An 18,353-nucleotide genomic window follows, 5' to 3' on the forward strand; every position below is an offset into this window, starting at 1 on the left:
ATAATAATGCAATTACAAATTTTAATTAGTTTAATTATAATTGAATTAATTGGTATTCAATTCTATTATTTGGACAAAAAATGTCCGTTGTCAGATTGTTGTACCGAATTTGTCCATATCATAGTTTCAGAATTAAAAAAAAAACATATAATATAAGAAAGCTACAATTGTGCTTGATGATTGAGAGCATTTATTCGTTATCAACGAAGATCGTGAAAGAGTATTCTGCACTTTACTAAAATGAACACATTCATATATTTTAATACTTGTGGTTATTATTTAATTTAATTTATTTATAGACGTAAGCTATCATGCCAAGCTTCAACCCAAGACGATTATATTTCCGCGGATAAAATATGTGATAACAAGTTCGATTGTCCGAATGGCCGGGATGAGTCTATAGAGATGTGCATGCGAAAACTTCAGTATCCCCATTTCCAGTGTGGCAATGGAAAGATCATCTATAATAGTAGTCAACTGTGCGACAACATATATGATTGCCTCGATGGCTCTGATGAGTTGGAAACTCATTGTGAATCTAACGAAAAATGGAAATGGAAGCCGGCAGTTACATGTGCAGAGCCTAAGGGAAAAGGTTTAAAATTTACTAGCAACACAACAATGTATGCTAAGAAGAAAAATAATGAAACGCATTATTTTGTCTATGCAAGCGGTGTAGTTCAATTTGAGTGCTACGATTCATATCAAGACTTCAAGGGCATAAAGTGGAATGTGTGCACGATTGATGAAAATGGAAATGGAAAATGGTTACGTGAATTACCAAAGTGTGTGAAAAAAATGGACAATCGTAATAAGAACCCAGAAACTAATGGAGATTTGGGCTGCAGATTAGATACTTATGAGCATTATAAAGCAAATTTGCGCATTTGGAAATGTTCACACGACGGCACAAATTGCGTAAAGAAGATAGAACCTCCTTTAACTGACCCGTATATTATGTTCAACTGTACGAATAACTTTATGTTGTTCCCGGAAATTCTACGTGAAAAAACATTTCATTGTCGAGACAAAAAATGGCAAGGCTACAAACTGGAAGCTCCACCCCAACCAAGATGCGGCAGTGTGTACTTTTAATAGAATTTTCAACACCATCTAACAAAATGAATATTTATCAATTTTTTTTTTATCTTTTATCTAGAAAAGTGCAATACAAGTGAACTCTATTGGCTGGACACGATGTTTCCAAAGTGCAAGAGACCGGACGGAAAAATTTTAGACTGCAACTCTATGGGCATAATGGAACCAGGAACCACAGTTACTTATGATTGTTTACCTGAATACAAAGAAACTAATTCGAAGTTTACCTCGGTGTGCCTAAACAACGGAACTTGGGAACATTCTGGTAGTGGAAAAGATTCTTGCTCTATGAAATGCGGACTAACCGAGGAATCGCCAATGTCTGTAAATGGACCAACACCGCAATCGCACTATTCACAATGGGCAGTGGCTATTTATGACAGAAACAATACGAAGCAGTACGAATACTCCTGTGGTGGTGTCCTAATACGACATAATAGCGTATTGACTGCTGCTCATTGCGTTAGTGATGGAATAAATAAATTTGCAACTACCCGATTTTGTGTGAAGCAAGTCCAAAAAGCCAGAAAATCCTTCACTGGTGGTGACAATGATTGTTGGATTGTTTACGAGATATTTATTCATTCGTAAGTTCCATTCTGTCAATCATATTTGCAGCTCTTTTGATATCTTTTACCTTTTAGCAAATATAATTCGACATTGTATACATCCGATTTGGCTCTTTTGCATCTGAAAGTAAACCCATATTTGCCATTCAAAATAGTTTGCGTACCGGGACTCCACTTTAAGTTGGAGGATGCTTATACAAATCGCAATGGCAAAGTTATTGCGTGGGATTCGAATGAAAGAATATTCAATCAAAAGCTAAATTTATCTATGGTCGATGGAGCACTAAACAAAAGAGATAACATCGCAAATAGTAACTTTAACATAAATGTAATTTCATACGAGAATTACAATAGAAGTACACTTTGTAGAGGAGATAGTGGCTGCGGTTTTTTCGATTATTGCCCTAACTCCAATAAAATGTGTTTATTCGGGATCGTTAGTACAGGTCAAAGCTTCGATAAAGATAATTGTACAAGTAACGTTAAAATCAATAGTGTTGTGCATCCGAGCGCAATTGCATTTGTGAAAAAAACTATAGAAATAATTTCTAATAGAAGTCCCAAATAATCTATCAAAATTGATAACCATCACCTATATAGAGTTTATAAAAAACAAGTAAAAAAGCTACAGTCGAGTGTGCTCGACTGTGAGATACCCGCTACCCTATAAAAGCAAAATATTGCGGTATTTTTTCAAAATATACCAAAATACGAATATACTAAAAATATACCAAACGGTGTATTTGTTATATCGATGTAGTACCACATTCAAAATATACCATAGACGGCACAATATACCAGATTGTCGGCCAAAGCACCTAAGACTTCTAGTAAGCAGGCGTTTTGCCCATACAAAAGTATTTCTTTAATAACACAATTTTTATCTGATCGCAATCAACCAGCAATCATAAACACTATAGGTATTATTGTATAAGTTAACGTGCCGAACAATACTGACGTCACAAATAGTCAGGCTTGGAACACTAACTTGCGAATCGTCGAAAGGGAGGTGCAAGTTAACGTGCCGAGCAATACTGACGTCACAAATAGTCAGGCTTGAGACACTAATTTGAGAGTCGTCGAAAGAGAGGTGCATATGGAGCTTTGGTGAGCGTCGGCTGCGGCCCAAATGCACTCAATCGCCGATCTAGAGCTTGAAAGCTGAGAGTGCAGAACTTTGTGAGATTAGTTTTAAGTTATGCTAGTTAGATTAGATCTGAAGCTCAAGCTCTCAAGAGCAAGAACCACAAAAAATGAAAGAATAAATAATTAAAACATAATTATATTAACTATAAGCTAAAGCTTATGCAACTTATTTGATTCTTTTGAATTTATTCCTATACTATGCTTTCAATAAATAAATAAATAAATAAAAAGTGACTATTCCATCTTTACACTTATTTAAATTTTTACACAAGTAAAAGCTTATGCCGCACAATAAATAAAACAAAACCCATATCGTTACATATCTATTGCCTTTTTTCAATTAAATATTGTTTATGCATTTACTAGTATTTAGATAAGCTTATTCCGCAACATATGTAAATAAAAAAGCTCCTTTCCACATGTCTAGCGACGAAGAACTTATCGAAAGTTACAAAGAAACTTTAGTGCACAATCGCAATTACAACCCAGTTAACCAAATTACTTCGTACAGAAACAATATCATTCAACCATCTAGAATGGACGCGACTACTCTTCGGGCCATGGAAGAATCCATTAATACTGCTTTAGAGAGACAAAAAATAGAATTTGAGGAGAAAATTAATAAACTTACCCAACAATTAAATTCATTTAAAACAAATAGAGGTCTATCAAGAGATCACTATTTCTAATGATGTTATATGCAATGAACCCCTCGATATTGTAAAATCTGTTTGTGAATTCGATGGAAAACAAGAAAATTATGTTTCTTGGAGACAATCCGCAATCGCAGCGTACAAGGTGTTTGAGCCTTATAATGGCAGCAGCAGGCATTATCAAGCAGTTGCCATACTTAGAAATAAAGTCAGGGGACCAGCTGATGCCGTGCTTGCCTCTTTTAACACCGTGTTAAATTTTAAGGCGATTATGGCAAGGTTAGACTTTACTTATTCAGATAAAACACCAGTACATGTTATCCAACAAGAGCTAAGTTTACTACGGCAGGGCGAGATGCCTTTACTGAAATACTACGATGAAATAGAGAAAAGCTAACGTTACTGATTAATAAAACTATTATGTCACATGATGCTACGGCCGCTGCCGTACTTAATGAAAAATACAGAGGGGACGCCCTTCATACATTTGTGTCTGGGCTTAGGAAAAGTCTAAGAATGGCAGTTTTCCCATCACAGCCCCAAGATTTGCCAACAGCGTTGGCCTTTGCTCAGGAGGCAGAATCGAGCAATGAAAGGAGCATTTTTGCTGCTAACTTCGCGAAACACAATGAAGAGCGAATGCAGAAAAGTGCGAGTCAGCGTTCAAACGGCTGGCGCCATCAGTCTCAACATAATTCTGAGAGTCAAACGAATGAGGGCTCGAGAAGGAACCCTCACTTCACAAAAACCCAAACACCAGATCATAAGATGGGTGCTTTAAGCAACAAGGTTCGAACGCAAGTCGATCAAAATCAGACTGCTTCATTGCCTGAGCCTATGGAAGTCGACACTTCTTCTCGATACAGACAACCGACTAAATGGCAAAACACCAACAGTCAGGGTGCTGCAAAATCCGGGAGGACTCAAAAGGTTCATGCCACCACCCATGAGCACGAATATGAAACAACAGCTAGAGCCACAGTCGCCCAGGCCGAGGATGAGCTGTCAGATGCAGAAGCATGCAATTTTTAGGAGAAGTCCCTGTTACCGTACATCGTACGAACAGTAGCAGGGCAAACCATAAAACTCTTGGTGGATACAGGGCCTCCAAAAACTACATTAAGCCACTTCCGGGCTTGAAGCATATCATCCCTGTAGAAAACGAATTCCAAGTAACATCCATCCACGGAAGCACAAAAATTACTCATAAGTGCTTGGTATCACTTTTTCAAGTTAAAACATATTTCTTTATACTTGACACACTTAAGGCATTCGACGCAATAATCGGCTTAGACCTTTTAAAAATGCCAAGCAAACATTAATTTGATTCAAAATATAATTTCAACAGAGTATACCTCTGAGCCCCTCCTTTTTGCGAGATCTCAAAATGTGAATCTTATTCATATAGATGACGCTGATGTACCATGTGCTATCAGGCCATTCTTTAACTCAATGATAAAAGATCATATCAAAACATTCGCAGACCCTTGTGTGGCCTTACCATATAACATTAATACTATTGCTACAATCAGAACAGACGGAGTGCCAGTGTACTCAAAACTATATCCACATCCCAGGGGCGTATCTGATTTTGTTAATGCAGAAGTTAAACAACTTTTAGCGAATGGCATTATTAGGCCTTCAAGATCGCCTTACAATAACCCCACTTGGGTGGTCGATAAAAAAGGGACTGATGAAAATGGGCATAGGAAAAAAGGCTTGTTATTGATTTTAGAAAACTGAATCAAAATACTGTGGATGACAAGTATCCAATCCCTACAATTTCGACAATACTATCGAATATGGGCAATGCTACATTTTTTACAACTCTGGATTTGAAGTCCGGATTTCATCAAATTGAGCTTGCCGAAAAGATAGAGAAAAACAGCTTTCTCCGTGAACAACGGAAAATATGAATTTTGCAGGCTCCCTTTTGGGCTGAAAAATGCCCCAAGTATTTTCAGAGAGCCATTGATGATGTTTTAAGAGAACAAATTGGGAAGAGTTGCTATGTCTACGTAGATGATGTTATAATCTTCTCGGAAACAAAGGAACAACATATTAGGGACATCGAATGGGTCCTCAAAAGTCTTCATGATGCGGGCATGAGAGTATCACAAGAAAAATCTAAGTTTTTCAAAAAAGAAGTAGAATATCTAGGATTCATCGTATCTAGGGGAGGAATAAAACCGCACCTGAAAGGTTCAGGCAATAAAAGCGTTCCCGACCCCAACCACCCTATTCGACCTCAGATCATTCTTGGGTCTTTCCAGCTATTATCGCTGCTTCATCAAAGATTATGCTTCCATAGCCAAGCCCCTCACGGAGCTACTGAAAGGCGAGAATGGCAAGATCTCAAAGAATCACTCTAGGAAAGTGAAAATAGAGCTGAAGCAAAATCATCAAGAGACTTTTGAAAAACTTAGAAACATACTTGCGTCGGAGGACGTCATGTTAGCATACCCTGACTTTAAAAAGCCTTTTGATTTGACAACAGATGCTTCGAGCTTCGGCCTCGGAGCCGTATTGTCACAAAATGGACGACCCATTACAATGATATCACGAACACTACGCGACAACGAACTAAGCTATGCGACAAACGAGAGAGAACTCTTAGCTATAGTTTGGTCATTAAAAATCTCCGTAATTATCTTTACGGGTGAAAACCTTGAACATTTTCACAGATCATCAGCCGTTGACGTTTGCGGTATCCGATAAGAACCCAAACTCAAAGATAAAGCGCTGGAAAGCATTTATCGACGAACACGGAGCGAAGTTGATTTATAAACCTGGCAGAGAAAATCATGTAGCTGATGCACTGTCACGGCAGCATTTGAATGCACTAGACAATGAGCCAGAATCAGACGTTGCGACCATCCATAGTGAGGAATCTCTAACTTACACGATTGAAGTAACTGACAAACCGGTCAATTGTTTCAAAACCAAATTGTTATTAAAGAAGCTGAAACGACCTCAGTAAAACAAGAATCTTATTTAGAGATAAGACCAGGCACATCATAGAGGTTTCCGAAAGGAAAGAACTTCACCAAATACTTGTGGATGCAGTAAATGCAAATGTTGTCAACGCTATACATTGCACACTGCCAGTATTGGCCTTTATCCAACATAGGCTAGTAGAGGCGTTTCCTTCTACAACGTTTCGATATTCGAAAGACTTAGTAATTGACGTCCTAAACGATACGGAACAAAGAGAAATTGTCACAGCTGAGCATAATCGAGCACACCGTGCAGCCCAGGAAAACGTGAAACAAATCCTTTGCGACTATTTCTTTCCAAAATGTCTCGTCTTGCAATGGAGATTGCTGCTAACTGCAGAACTTGTTCTGTAGGTAAATATAATAGGCACCCACAAAAACAAAATATTGCCAGCACCCCGATCCCAACTTTTGCGGGAGAAATCTTACATCTAGATATATTTAATACGGACAGAACATATTTTTAACGTGTGTGGACAAATTTTCCAAATTTGCTGTTGTCCAACCCATACCTTCTAGAAGTACTATTGACATAAAGGGACCTATTTTACAGTTGGTAAATCTCTTCCCTAAAACAAATACAATTTACTGCGATAATGAAAAATCATTAAATTCAGAAACCATTAGGACCACCTTAATGAACCATTTTGAAATAAGTGTGGTGAACGCACCACCATTGCACAGCACTTCTAATGGCCAGGTAGAACGATTTCACAGTACCTTGGGGGAAATTGCACGTTGTCTAAAGATTGAAAATAATTTAAGCGACACAGTGGAGACTATCCTTTTGGCCACGATACAGTACAATAGGACCTTTCATTCAGTAACTAAAGAGAAACCGATTGAGATTATTCACTCAACTCCCATCGACTTTCAAAACAAAATAATGCAAAATTTACAAGCCGCTCAAGAAAGAAAATTGCAACAAGTTAATAAAGATCGAGTTTACAAGGAGTATTGCGTGGGCGATAAGGTTTTTGAAGAGGAATAAGAGACTGGGAAATAAATTATCTCCTTTATGCTCTGAAGAGGTAGTGGAAGCCGACTTAGGAACGACGGTTCTAATTAAGGGGAGGGTGGTCCATAAGGACAATTTAAAATAAAAAACTAGAATAACAAAATTTTTGAATTATAGAAATTAAAGGAATAAAGTAATAATTTGCGATATGATATGATATGGAAAACTTAAGAAAATATATGGAAAACTCATTGAAGAATTAATAATCTGGAAATAAATAAATCTTAACAAAGCCGATATTAAAATGAACATCTCACAAAATCTTAGAGTAGGTTATGTAATATAATATATGTATCTAGTATTAAGAGTATCCAAATAATTACATATTGCACTTTGTAATAAAACTGTAAGATTACAAATTTCAGTACGAAGAAGATAGTTGAGACTGCAGAAAAATCCTCGCTGAACGTGGGGCAAGCACTTTCATCATGGGAAATTACACGAAACTCATCCGCTCTACGCTCAGTAAGGAGCGAAGGCATATCATGGCACACGACTCGGGATTTTAGACTCTACAGTGGAGATCGATGATGGAATGCTCACCATTCGATCGAGCTTCTATCAATGGCGTCTGGTCGAACACAACAAAACACAGCCTATAAGAACCAACATTGTCTCGGCAATCTCACAGTGAATGTGACATCGCACAGAGGAAACTGGGCATGCTATTCCTGCATCCACTGAGTAACTAGAATCCTGACACCCCGGTGATTTGCGAGATGAGCTTATTGCAGTCAACGTTCCACTCTGTTGCTGTTTAGTTATTCGGCTTATCGACGCCTTTAAACGAAACACCAACATCGAGCACAGAATTGAACCATCGTTCCGTAGAGTACCGAGGACGGCCCTCACTTAACCGGGGGAGGAGTTAACGTGCCGAACAATACTGACGTCACAAATAGTCAGGCTTGGAACACTAACTTGCGAATCGTCGAAAGGGAGGTGCAAGTTAACGTGCCGAGCAATACTGACGTCACAAATAGTCAGGCTTGAGACACTAATTTGAGAGTCGTCGAAAGAGAGGTGCATATGGAGCTTTGGTGAGCGTCGGCTGCGGCCCAAATGCACTCAATCGCCGATCTAGAGCTTGAAAGCTGAGAGTGCAGAACTTTGTGAGATTAGTTTTAAGTTATGCTAGTTAGATTAGATCTGAAGCTCAAGCTCTCAAGAGCAAGAACCACAAAAATGAAAGAATAAATAATTAAAACATAATTATATTAACTTATACACGAAAATTCGCAGCTCCAGCATTAAAATTACGTTTGTTATTCGATTTTGATCTGCGTGCAAACATCACAAATGCTGTATAGCTCTATCTCTTATAGTCTCTGAGATCTAGATATTCATACGGACAGACGGACATGGCTAGATCGTCTCGGCTGTTGTCGCTGATCAAGAATTTTTATACTTCATAGGGACGGAGATGCCTCCTCCTACTTGTTACATACATTTCCTGTCGGCACAAAGTTATAATAATTAAATTGAAATTTATTATTATTATTATTATTATTATTATTATTATTATTATTATTATTATTATTATTATTATTATTATTATTATTATTATTATTATTATTATTATTATTATTATTATTATTATTTTTATGTTTTTTACTTTCCTTTATTTAGCCGTAAAAATATTCAATGATCATTCATAATTTTTGTGAACCAAAATGTTGGCTTCAACAATTTTGATAGTATGGCGATGTAAATGACTACAATACATAGCCGCAATTCAGAACTTTTTATTTCTTTACATCTTTTAATGCCTTAAATTTGTAATATTTTTTTTGTTCTTACTTTACTTTTTTACACTTTCGAATATATATTTCTGAAAATCAGCTGTGTGCACAGTTTGATAAGTATTATTTTCTTAAGTGTTTAATAAAAATGGTTTCACACATTGAATTTTGAATTCGGAGGTTCAGCTTTATTTCTTCCTCCTTACAAATCGCAATCGATTCATCAGATTGATCGATACAATCAATTATTTTCTTGCACATTTGAGATTTATCGATAGACACTCCGTTTGCACAGTAGAAAACTCGAGGACGACTAGTTATGGGATATTTGCAATTAACATGTAACTCATCCTCGCCAAAAGAACACTCTTTTGTTTCATTGCACACTGCACTATATCTAAGACACTTTTTATCAAAAGGACACCTAAAATCACAGTCCCCATTTTATAATACGAATAGGATGTCTAGTAGAATCACCAAATTCACGAGGGTTATGCGATTGAACATAATGTCAAAAGTCTTCACTGAGCTCACAATTCAGGCTGCCTTACCATTCCTCTCGACAGTCAATTTATACTTCTTATTACAGTGAAGCCTTCTTGACGAATACACTTCATAGCGAACCTTTTGCTTATGACATTTTGTGTAGTTTCGCCTCTCAGTGGCGTTCACTTCCCTTAAAAAATCCGAGAGTTACTAAACAGTGCTTGTCCAACCAGATTGGTTGAGAGATTTAATTGTGCTCATTTAGAGAGCTCGAGATCTTATGCACGATAAATAAAGCTTATGTTGAAAAATTCGTATTTTAAATTTTTAAGCTGATAAGCTACAATTACAACAATATGAATGTTATTATCACAAAGACTTTCAAAGAGGAATGCTATTATATTATATAACGCAAATATTATGAGTTCATAATAGTTTAATGATGTAGCCAATGGTATGACGGAATTTACAAAATTTTAAAGATAAAAAATATCATTAAAAAACGACTTACATAACAAACCACTTAAGCATTTATTATCTAAAGCGATAACTAAATTATATATAAACAATAAGGTTCTGGAAAGATTAAACCAAAATTGGTAGTACTTTTATACCCACTATATGTGGCACAGGGGATCTCACAGTCGAGCACACTCGACTGTAGCTTACTTACTTGTTTTATATTTGTACAAATATAAACTAAAATCAAATAAATGTGTACAAATACATACTGGCTGAAAATATATTTGATTTTTAACTCACACTTATTTATCTAGGAGCTGTCTGGAAATTAAATTGCAATGCGAAAATGCGCAGAATACTCAAGATTACGAAAAGTGCGTGTCAAGCCGAAGTTAGGTTCACAATTGAAATCGGATTGCAAGGAACCAATAATCTATAGCATGTGCCGAGCGTGTGGGAGCAGCCCCCAATAAGAGGACAAGTGAAATTGGATATGGCATCCGATGTGGATTCCTTGGCCGATGTACTAGATATACAGCGATTTGTCAGCGACGTGTTCACTGCGATGAATGTGCCACTTGAGGCCGCTAGCGAGATAAGAGACGCATTGATCACAGCCGATTATATAGGAGAGCGAAGCATGGGAATGCTTTCCTTGTGGATGGGAAAAATGCACCAGGACCCATGGTTGCTAATTTCTGGACATGGATTTGGCCATGTCCAAGGCAAGGCAACAGACCATTGACCTTGTGGTGTCTCGATGCTCCAACAACATTGGCATGGCTTCGTGATACGCTTGCCAGGCATTATCGCAGCGTTTGCTCGGCATAAGGTCAGGTCAGGTGTAGATTGCCATTGATCCAATGCGCTTTTGCGTATCCTTTGAGCGATTTCCAGCAGCTGCTGCGAGATGCTTTGCCCTAGGACGCCAATCAGACGCCATTGATTCCTGGTGACAAGGAGAGTCTGCATATGCAGATGGTTGACGATCAGGGTGGCTTGACTTTATCACCCTGCACTCTATATGCCCTGCGGGAATATTATTATTGTATGAAACATAAATTCGCGACTCTAGTTTAAGAATTACGCTTACTTATGAAAAATAAGATGGTTGATAACGTGCCTTGGACTTGACACGAAATGAACTCATCTAGCGAGTACTGAAAATATTAAGCTGATAGTCGAATTGAGTCTTGGGAGCGCACAGTGGTTATTTTCAACACAATAATATCAAAACGAATTTATTGTCTCATTCACTAATAAACATTACACAACTCAATTAAAATTTACACACAATAGTTTATTAATCTATCTTTTCGAACTCTTCAAAATAAAATAAAAATCTGGAATGCAGAAAGTTTATTTTACTTACAAAAACAAAGTGCATTTTCTATCAAAAGTTTCTAGTAGTTTAAATTTCTGTCAAAATATTATTATAGCTCAGGAGACGGCAACCGAACGTAATCTGCGATATCATAGCTGATAATTCTGGGAGCGATAAAGCCGCCATAACCAGGACTACCTTTATAGTAGAGGCCAATGCCGAACAACGGAACTGGCGGATTTGACGCAACTTCCTGCATATCCAGAAATGGAATCGTGGTTTGTGCCGCATCCTTTTCGATTCCTGTATTAACAAATTCGATATATTGCTTCTTTTGACAATGGCTCTGAGCTGTGAATTGATCGTGTTGGCACATCAAATTATCGATGTTTAGTTTTTCGGGGACATATTCAAAAAAACTTAAACGACTGGCCACCAAATCTGTTAAAAATTCTTTGTCCGTTATTAAATTATATGTATTTAGTTCACCCGTTGCAAACCAATACGCGCCATGAGATACTCTGAGACTCAATCTTCCATAGAACACATCCAAACTCACGCCATTTACAACATATGTTCTATATTTATGTGTTATATCATGCAGATGTATGCGACGGTTTTCATAACTCATTGCATGGTAGTCGACTCCTCGGTGACATTGAAATCATCGATTTTGTAGTCATCAATGGGCTTCCACTCAACAGTTGATTCGTTATTTGCAAATGGATTATGCGATTCTTCTTCACAAACCGCACTCCAGTCACAACTTTGTTATCCCACACATCCGATACAACTGGTCGAAGTTTGAAGTATCGATCAGACCTTGGACCCGGTTCATCACATAGGCAGAAGCAGTAGCTGCATTTGTAAAACAATCTCCTCCAGCTCTCCACATTGTTTACGTCACGCCAACATTTCTTGCGCTCTCCAAATCGAGGCCCGTCACTATATTGAATGTAGTTATAGCGACGATTGCTGCTCTCCGGTGATTGACATACAGATAAGTCCGACTCTATGAACTCACAATCGTGAATTCGACCAGAGCACGAAGGTTGTTGAGAACAGAACTTTTGATCGAAGCATCCCATCTTAGTTGTGGTGGTGTAATCGGGGCAGCTCTGACTGCATGACCCGTCGCTATTGAGATCCACCTCGTTCTCCACATATCCTTGAAGCAGTCGAGTTAGCTCTTCGTAGGTAACGCCTTGAACATGGTTTTCTGGATCGCAACGCCATAAAACACGATCAGCTTTTTTTCATCGTATTTATGAGTGTGTCGAGAGCTTCTTCGTTGATATTGTTGTAGTTGTTGCGAACCAAATTCGTTTCCGTATTGAAATTGCCTGGGCCGGACACCCGTCGAATCAGCAGTGAGTACTCGATCAGAATGTATGCCTTGAGTTCTGTCAGAGCGATATCCTTATATAAGGAGTAGACAAGTTGTTGAGGTGTCTGGGAACTATGACAACGTTTTTCCGATGATATTTCATATTTTTGCCGGAGTTGACTTAAAATTTCCTTGCTGATATATCGTTGACCGTAAAGTTTCAAATAGAAATCATTATTTAAGAATTTAAGAGAATTTGGCCGAGTTATTTCTTCAGTGAATGAAATAATATGAGTGTCATTCTCAGAAATAGCCATTTTCGCAAAATTCTTAAATTCTTTGAAATCGCTTCCATGTCGTCAACCATATTGTTTATGTCTTCCATTTGTGTATCACTATCGGAAAAATGGTCATATAGCGGATGCTTAGAAACTGTAACGTAATTTTTTTCGATTTGATTAATTTGTGTGGCGATGTTCTTGAAATGTTGAAGCACTTTGATTTGATTTTCGAGTTTTTTCGCATTGTCAAATTCACCTAGATCATTATTTATTTCATTAACATCTGTGCGCAACTTCGCAACAATTTGCATTATAAACAAATGCTACGACTCCGTCTACGAGGACATCTAAAAGGTGAATTTAACTGACTTTGTTGACTGAAGAGCACAAATATCAGCAGTAATAGCCACGAAAGTGAGAACTGGATTTGCATTGTACGCTAAAAGTTAAATTGTTCTTTTGTTCTCAAATGACCGGCAACAGAACTTTTCGCGATGACAGTAAATTCACGAATGATTCGTATTGAAATGTATGATGAGAATGAAACTTTCATATATTCTATATTATATATGCATATAATATACAGTGCTTGCCACTTGAATAGATCAACTGTATAGTAATTTTGTTAATAATCTTTTCACCCAAGAGTAGGCATTGCCTTTTGAATTGTTATCTTCTGTTTGGCATATTGCTTTTCCTTCGATCTTACATCTGTCTCGTGCCATAAAAGCTTGCAATAATTTACATGATTCGCATTACCTCTCGTTTTGAACATCTACAATTTCACCAGAATCTACAGAAAATCTTACAGCTGGAAACTTGTTATTCAATAGCAGCATTAACTTTCAACTTTAATCAGACCTAAATGTTCATTGTGAGATATAAAGAAATCATGATGACTATAGATATTATTGAAGATACCAAAAATATCGTCTCTATCTTTAAAATTACACTTGTTATTTGATTTTTGTCAATTTGAGGTCTTGGAAAAATATTGAAACAAACTTGATCTCCGTGCAAATATAAAAATTACTGTCAAACTAATTATATCTCATACATATGTATATTCATACAGACGGACGGGCAGACAGATATGACTAGATCGTCTCGACTGTTTACGCTGATCAAGAATATATATACTATATAAGGTCAGAGATACCTCCTTCTGCCTGTTACATACATTTCCTGGAGGCAAAAAGTTATAATACCCTTCTACCCTACTTTGGGTTGAGGATATACAAATACCAATATTTGATAAAATTTACCAGACCCTTATTTGTCATATATAATTTAGTTATCGCTTTATATAATAAAATCTTAAGTGCTTTGCCGTAAGCCGTTTTTTTAAAAAAATTTGTTCATCTTTAAAATGTTGTAAATTCAGTCAAACTATTCAAAATTCATAACATATGGTTTACATAATAGTATCTGGAATTTCTCTTTAAAACTATTTGCGATAATAATATTCATAGTTTTGTAATTATAGCTTATCAGCATACAAATTGAGAATGAACACGTGTGTTCACTCAAGAAGTTTTCACCTTAATAGGAAGTATAAATCGACCGCCGAGAGCATTTGTAACACAGTCTGAATTGTGAGCTCAGTGAAGACTTTTGAAATTATGATTAATCGCATAATCCTTGTAAATTTAGTGATTCTGTTTGTTATCCTATTATGCAATGGGGACTGTGATTTTGAGTGCCCCTTTGATAAAAAGTGCCTTAGATATAGTGCAGTGTGTAATGGAACAAAAGAGTGTTCTTTTGGCGAGGATGAGTTACATGTTAATTGCAAAAATCCCATAACTAGCCGTCCTCGAGTTTTCTACTGTGCAAACGGAGTGCCTATCGCTAAATCTCAAATGTGCAATAAAAAAATTGATTGTATCGATCAATCTGATGAATCGCCTGCACTCTGTAAGATGCAAGAAACGCTAAAATGGTCCGAATTCTTTATTCGATGCATCAAAAGTACGTAATAAACATGCAAATACGTTTAAATTCACTTGACAGTATTTTTATCATGCTCAACCATAAAAAAAATTAAATTTTTTTTTAAACATAAAAGAAAATAATAATACTTACTAAAATGTGCACACAGCTGTATAGTACAAAACGACACTATTTCAAATTTAAAACAGTGAGAGATATAGAGAAATAAACTGCACTGACTCGCAGTGCTATATTCATTTATATTGATTAACTATCACAATCTATTAGGCTATAAATTTTGGTTCACAAAAATTATGTAGTATCATTAAATATTATTTCGGCTGAAAAAAAAAATAAAATAATATAGGCAATATAAAAAAATAAGTTTCAATTTAATTTCATAGAGGTGATTTTCGAACTTAAAGTAATACAAACCTGTCGTAGGGGCCGAGGAAAATTCAATTTCCATCAATTTCAATTAATCTGTGAATTTGGCTTCCAAAAACTTCGACGATTTTACCAACATCGATTTCGATTTGTCTTGGCTGACAATCTAGTATATTTTGAATCTAATAATAGCCTTTGGTATAATTTTAGAAATATTGGGTAAATAATATGGTATATCTTAAAATTAATACCGTAATATTTTGCTTTCAATCGAGGACCCTGGACTGTAGTTCTCTACTTGATGGTATATATAAATAGAACCTATAAAAACACTAGCGTAATCGGGTCATAGTTGCTTTGGCAGACAATCTGATATTTCATATTTTTAATGTATATCTATTTCGAGATACCAATTATATAATTTATTACATTTTAGTCTTTTTTCAGTATATTATTTTATATTTGGAGAATATTGATTTATTAAAAATAAATAATAATAGCTTCCTTGCTATTTGTTATTTATTATTTGCGAAACAACATTTTTAAAATTTAGTTGCAAAATAAACAGACGCAGTCAAACATGATATTGAAAGTCTATAATAATGCAATTACAAATTTTAATTAGTTTAATTATAATTGAATTAATTGGTATTCAATTCTATTATTTGGACAAAAAATGTCCGTTGTCAGATTGTTGTACCGAATTTGTCCATATCATAGTTTCAGAATTAAAAAAAAAACATATAATATAAGAAAGCTACAATTGTGCTTGATGATTGAGAGCATTTATTCGTTATCAACGAAGATCGTGAAAGAGTATTCTGCACTTTACTAAAATGAACACATTCATATATTTTAATACTTGTGGTTATTATTTAATTTAATTTATTTATAGACGTAAGCTATCATGCCAAGCTTCAACCCAAGACGATTATATTTCCGCGGATAAAATATGTGATAACAAGTTCGATTGTCCGAATGGCCGGGATGAGTCTATAGAGATGTGCATGCGAAAACTTCAGTATCCCCATTTCCAGTGTGGCAATGGAAAGATCATCTATAATAGTAGTCAACTGTGCGACAACATATATGATTGCCTCGATGGCTCCGATGAGTTGGAAACTCATTGTGAATCTAACGAAAAATGGAAATGGAAGCCGGCAGTTACATGTGCAGAGCCTAAGGGAAAAGGTTTAAAATTTACTAGCAACACAACAATGTATGCTAAGAAGAAAAATAATGAAACGCATTATTTTGTCTATGCAAGCGGTGTAGTTCAATTTGAGTGCTACGATTCATATCAAGACTTCAAGGGCATAAAGTGGAATGTGTGCACGATTGATGAAAATGGAAATGGAAAATGGTTACGTGAATTACCAAAGTGTGTGAAAAAAAATGGACAATCGTAATAAGAACCCAGAAACTAATGGAGATTTGGGCTGCAGATTAGATACTTATGAGCATTATAAAGCAAATTTGCGCATTTGGAAATGTTCACACGACGGCACAAATTGCGTAAAGAAGATAGAACCTCCTTTAACTGACCCGTATATTATGTTCAACTGTACGAATAACTTTATGTTGTTCCCGGAAATTCTACGTGAAAAAACATTTCGTTGTCGAGACAAAAAATGGCAAAGATACAAACTGGAAGCTCCACCCCAACCAAGATGCGGCAGTGTGTACTTTTAATAGAATTTTCAACACCATCTTACAAAATGAATATTTATAAATTTTTTTTTTTTATCTTTTATCTAGAAACGTGCAATATAAGTGAACTCTTTTGGCTGGACACGATGTTTCCAAAGTGCAAGAGACCGGACGGAAAAATTTTAGACTGCAACTCGATGAGCACGATGGAACCAGGAACCACAGTTACTTATGATTGTTTACCTGAATACAAAGAAACTAATTCGAAGTTTACCTCGGTGTGTCTTGACAACGGAACTTGGAAACATTCTGGTAGTGGAAAAGATTCTTGCTCTATGAAATGCGGACTAACCGAGAAATCGCCCATGTCTGTAAATGGACCAATACCGGAATCGCACTATTCACAATGGGCAGTGGCTATTTATGACAACAAGGATACGGAGCAGTACGAATACTCCTGTGGTGGTGTCCTAATACGACATAATAGCGTATTGACTGCTGCTCATTGCGTTAGTGATGGAATAAATAAATTTGCAACTACCCGATTTTGTGTGAAGCCAGTCCAAAAAGCCAGAGAATCCTTCACTGGTGGTGACAATGATTGTTGGATTGTTTACGAGATATTTATTCATTCGTAAGTTCCATTCTGTCAATCATATTTGCAGCTCTTTTAATATCTTTTACCTTTTAGCAAATATAATTCGACATTGTATACATCCGATTTGGCTCTTTTGCATCTGCTAGTAAACCCATATTTGCCATTCAAAATAGTTTGCGTACCGGGACTCCACTTTAAGTTGGAGGATGCTTATACAAATCGCAATGGCAAAGTTATTGCGTGGGATTCGAATGAAAGAATATTCAATCAAAAGCTAAATTTATCTATGGTCGATGGAGCACTAAACAAAAGAGATAACATCGCAAATAGTAACTTTAACATAAATGTAATTTCATACGAGAATTACAATAGAAGTACACTTTGTAGAGGAGATAGTGGCTGCGGTTTTTTCGATTATTGCCCTAACTCCAATAAAATGTGTTTATTCGGGATCGTTAGTACAGGTCAAAGCTTCGATAAAGATAATTGTACAAGTAACGTTAAAATCAATAGTGTTGTGCATCCGAGCGCAATTGCATTTGTGAAAAAAACTATAGAAATAATTTCTAATAGAAGTCCCAAATAATCTATCAAAATTGATAACCATCACCTATATAGAGTTTATAAAAAACAAGTAAAAAAGCTACAGTCGAGTGTGCTCGACTGTGAGATACCCGCTACCCT

At 36.3% G+C, this 18,353-nt stretch overlaps 1 pseudogene; it reads right to left on the reverse strand.

The window, feature by feature from the left end:
• Nucleotides 1-11,603: 11,603 nt before the first annotated feature.
• Nucleotides 11,604-12,747, reverse strand: LOC133836678 (uncharacterized; annotated as a pseudogene).
• Nucleotides 12,748-18,353: the final 5,606 nt, after the last annotated feature.

The sequence above is a fragment of the Drosophila sulfurigaster genome, chromosome 2R (genome assembly GCF_023558435.1).
Source record: "Drosophila sulfurigaster albostrigata strain 15112-1811.04 chromosome 2R, ASM2355843v2, whole genome shotgun sequence".
Classification (NCBI taxonomy): Eukaryota; Metazoa; Arthropoda; class Insecta; order Diptera; family Drosophilidae; genus Drosophila; species Drosophila sulfurigaster.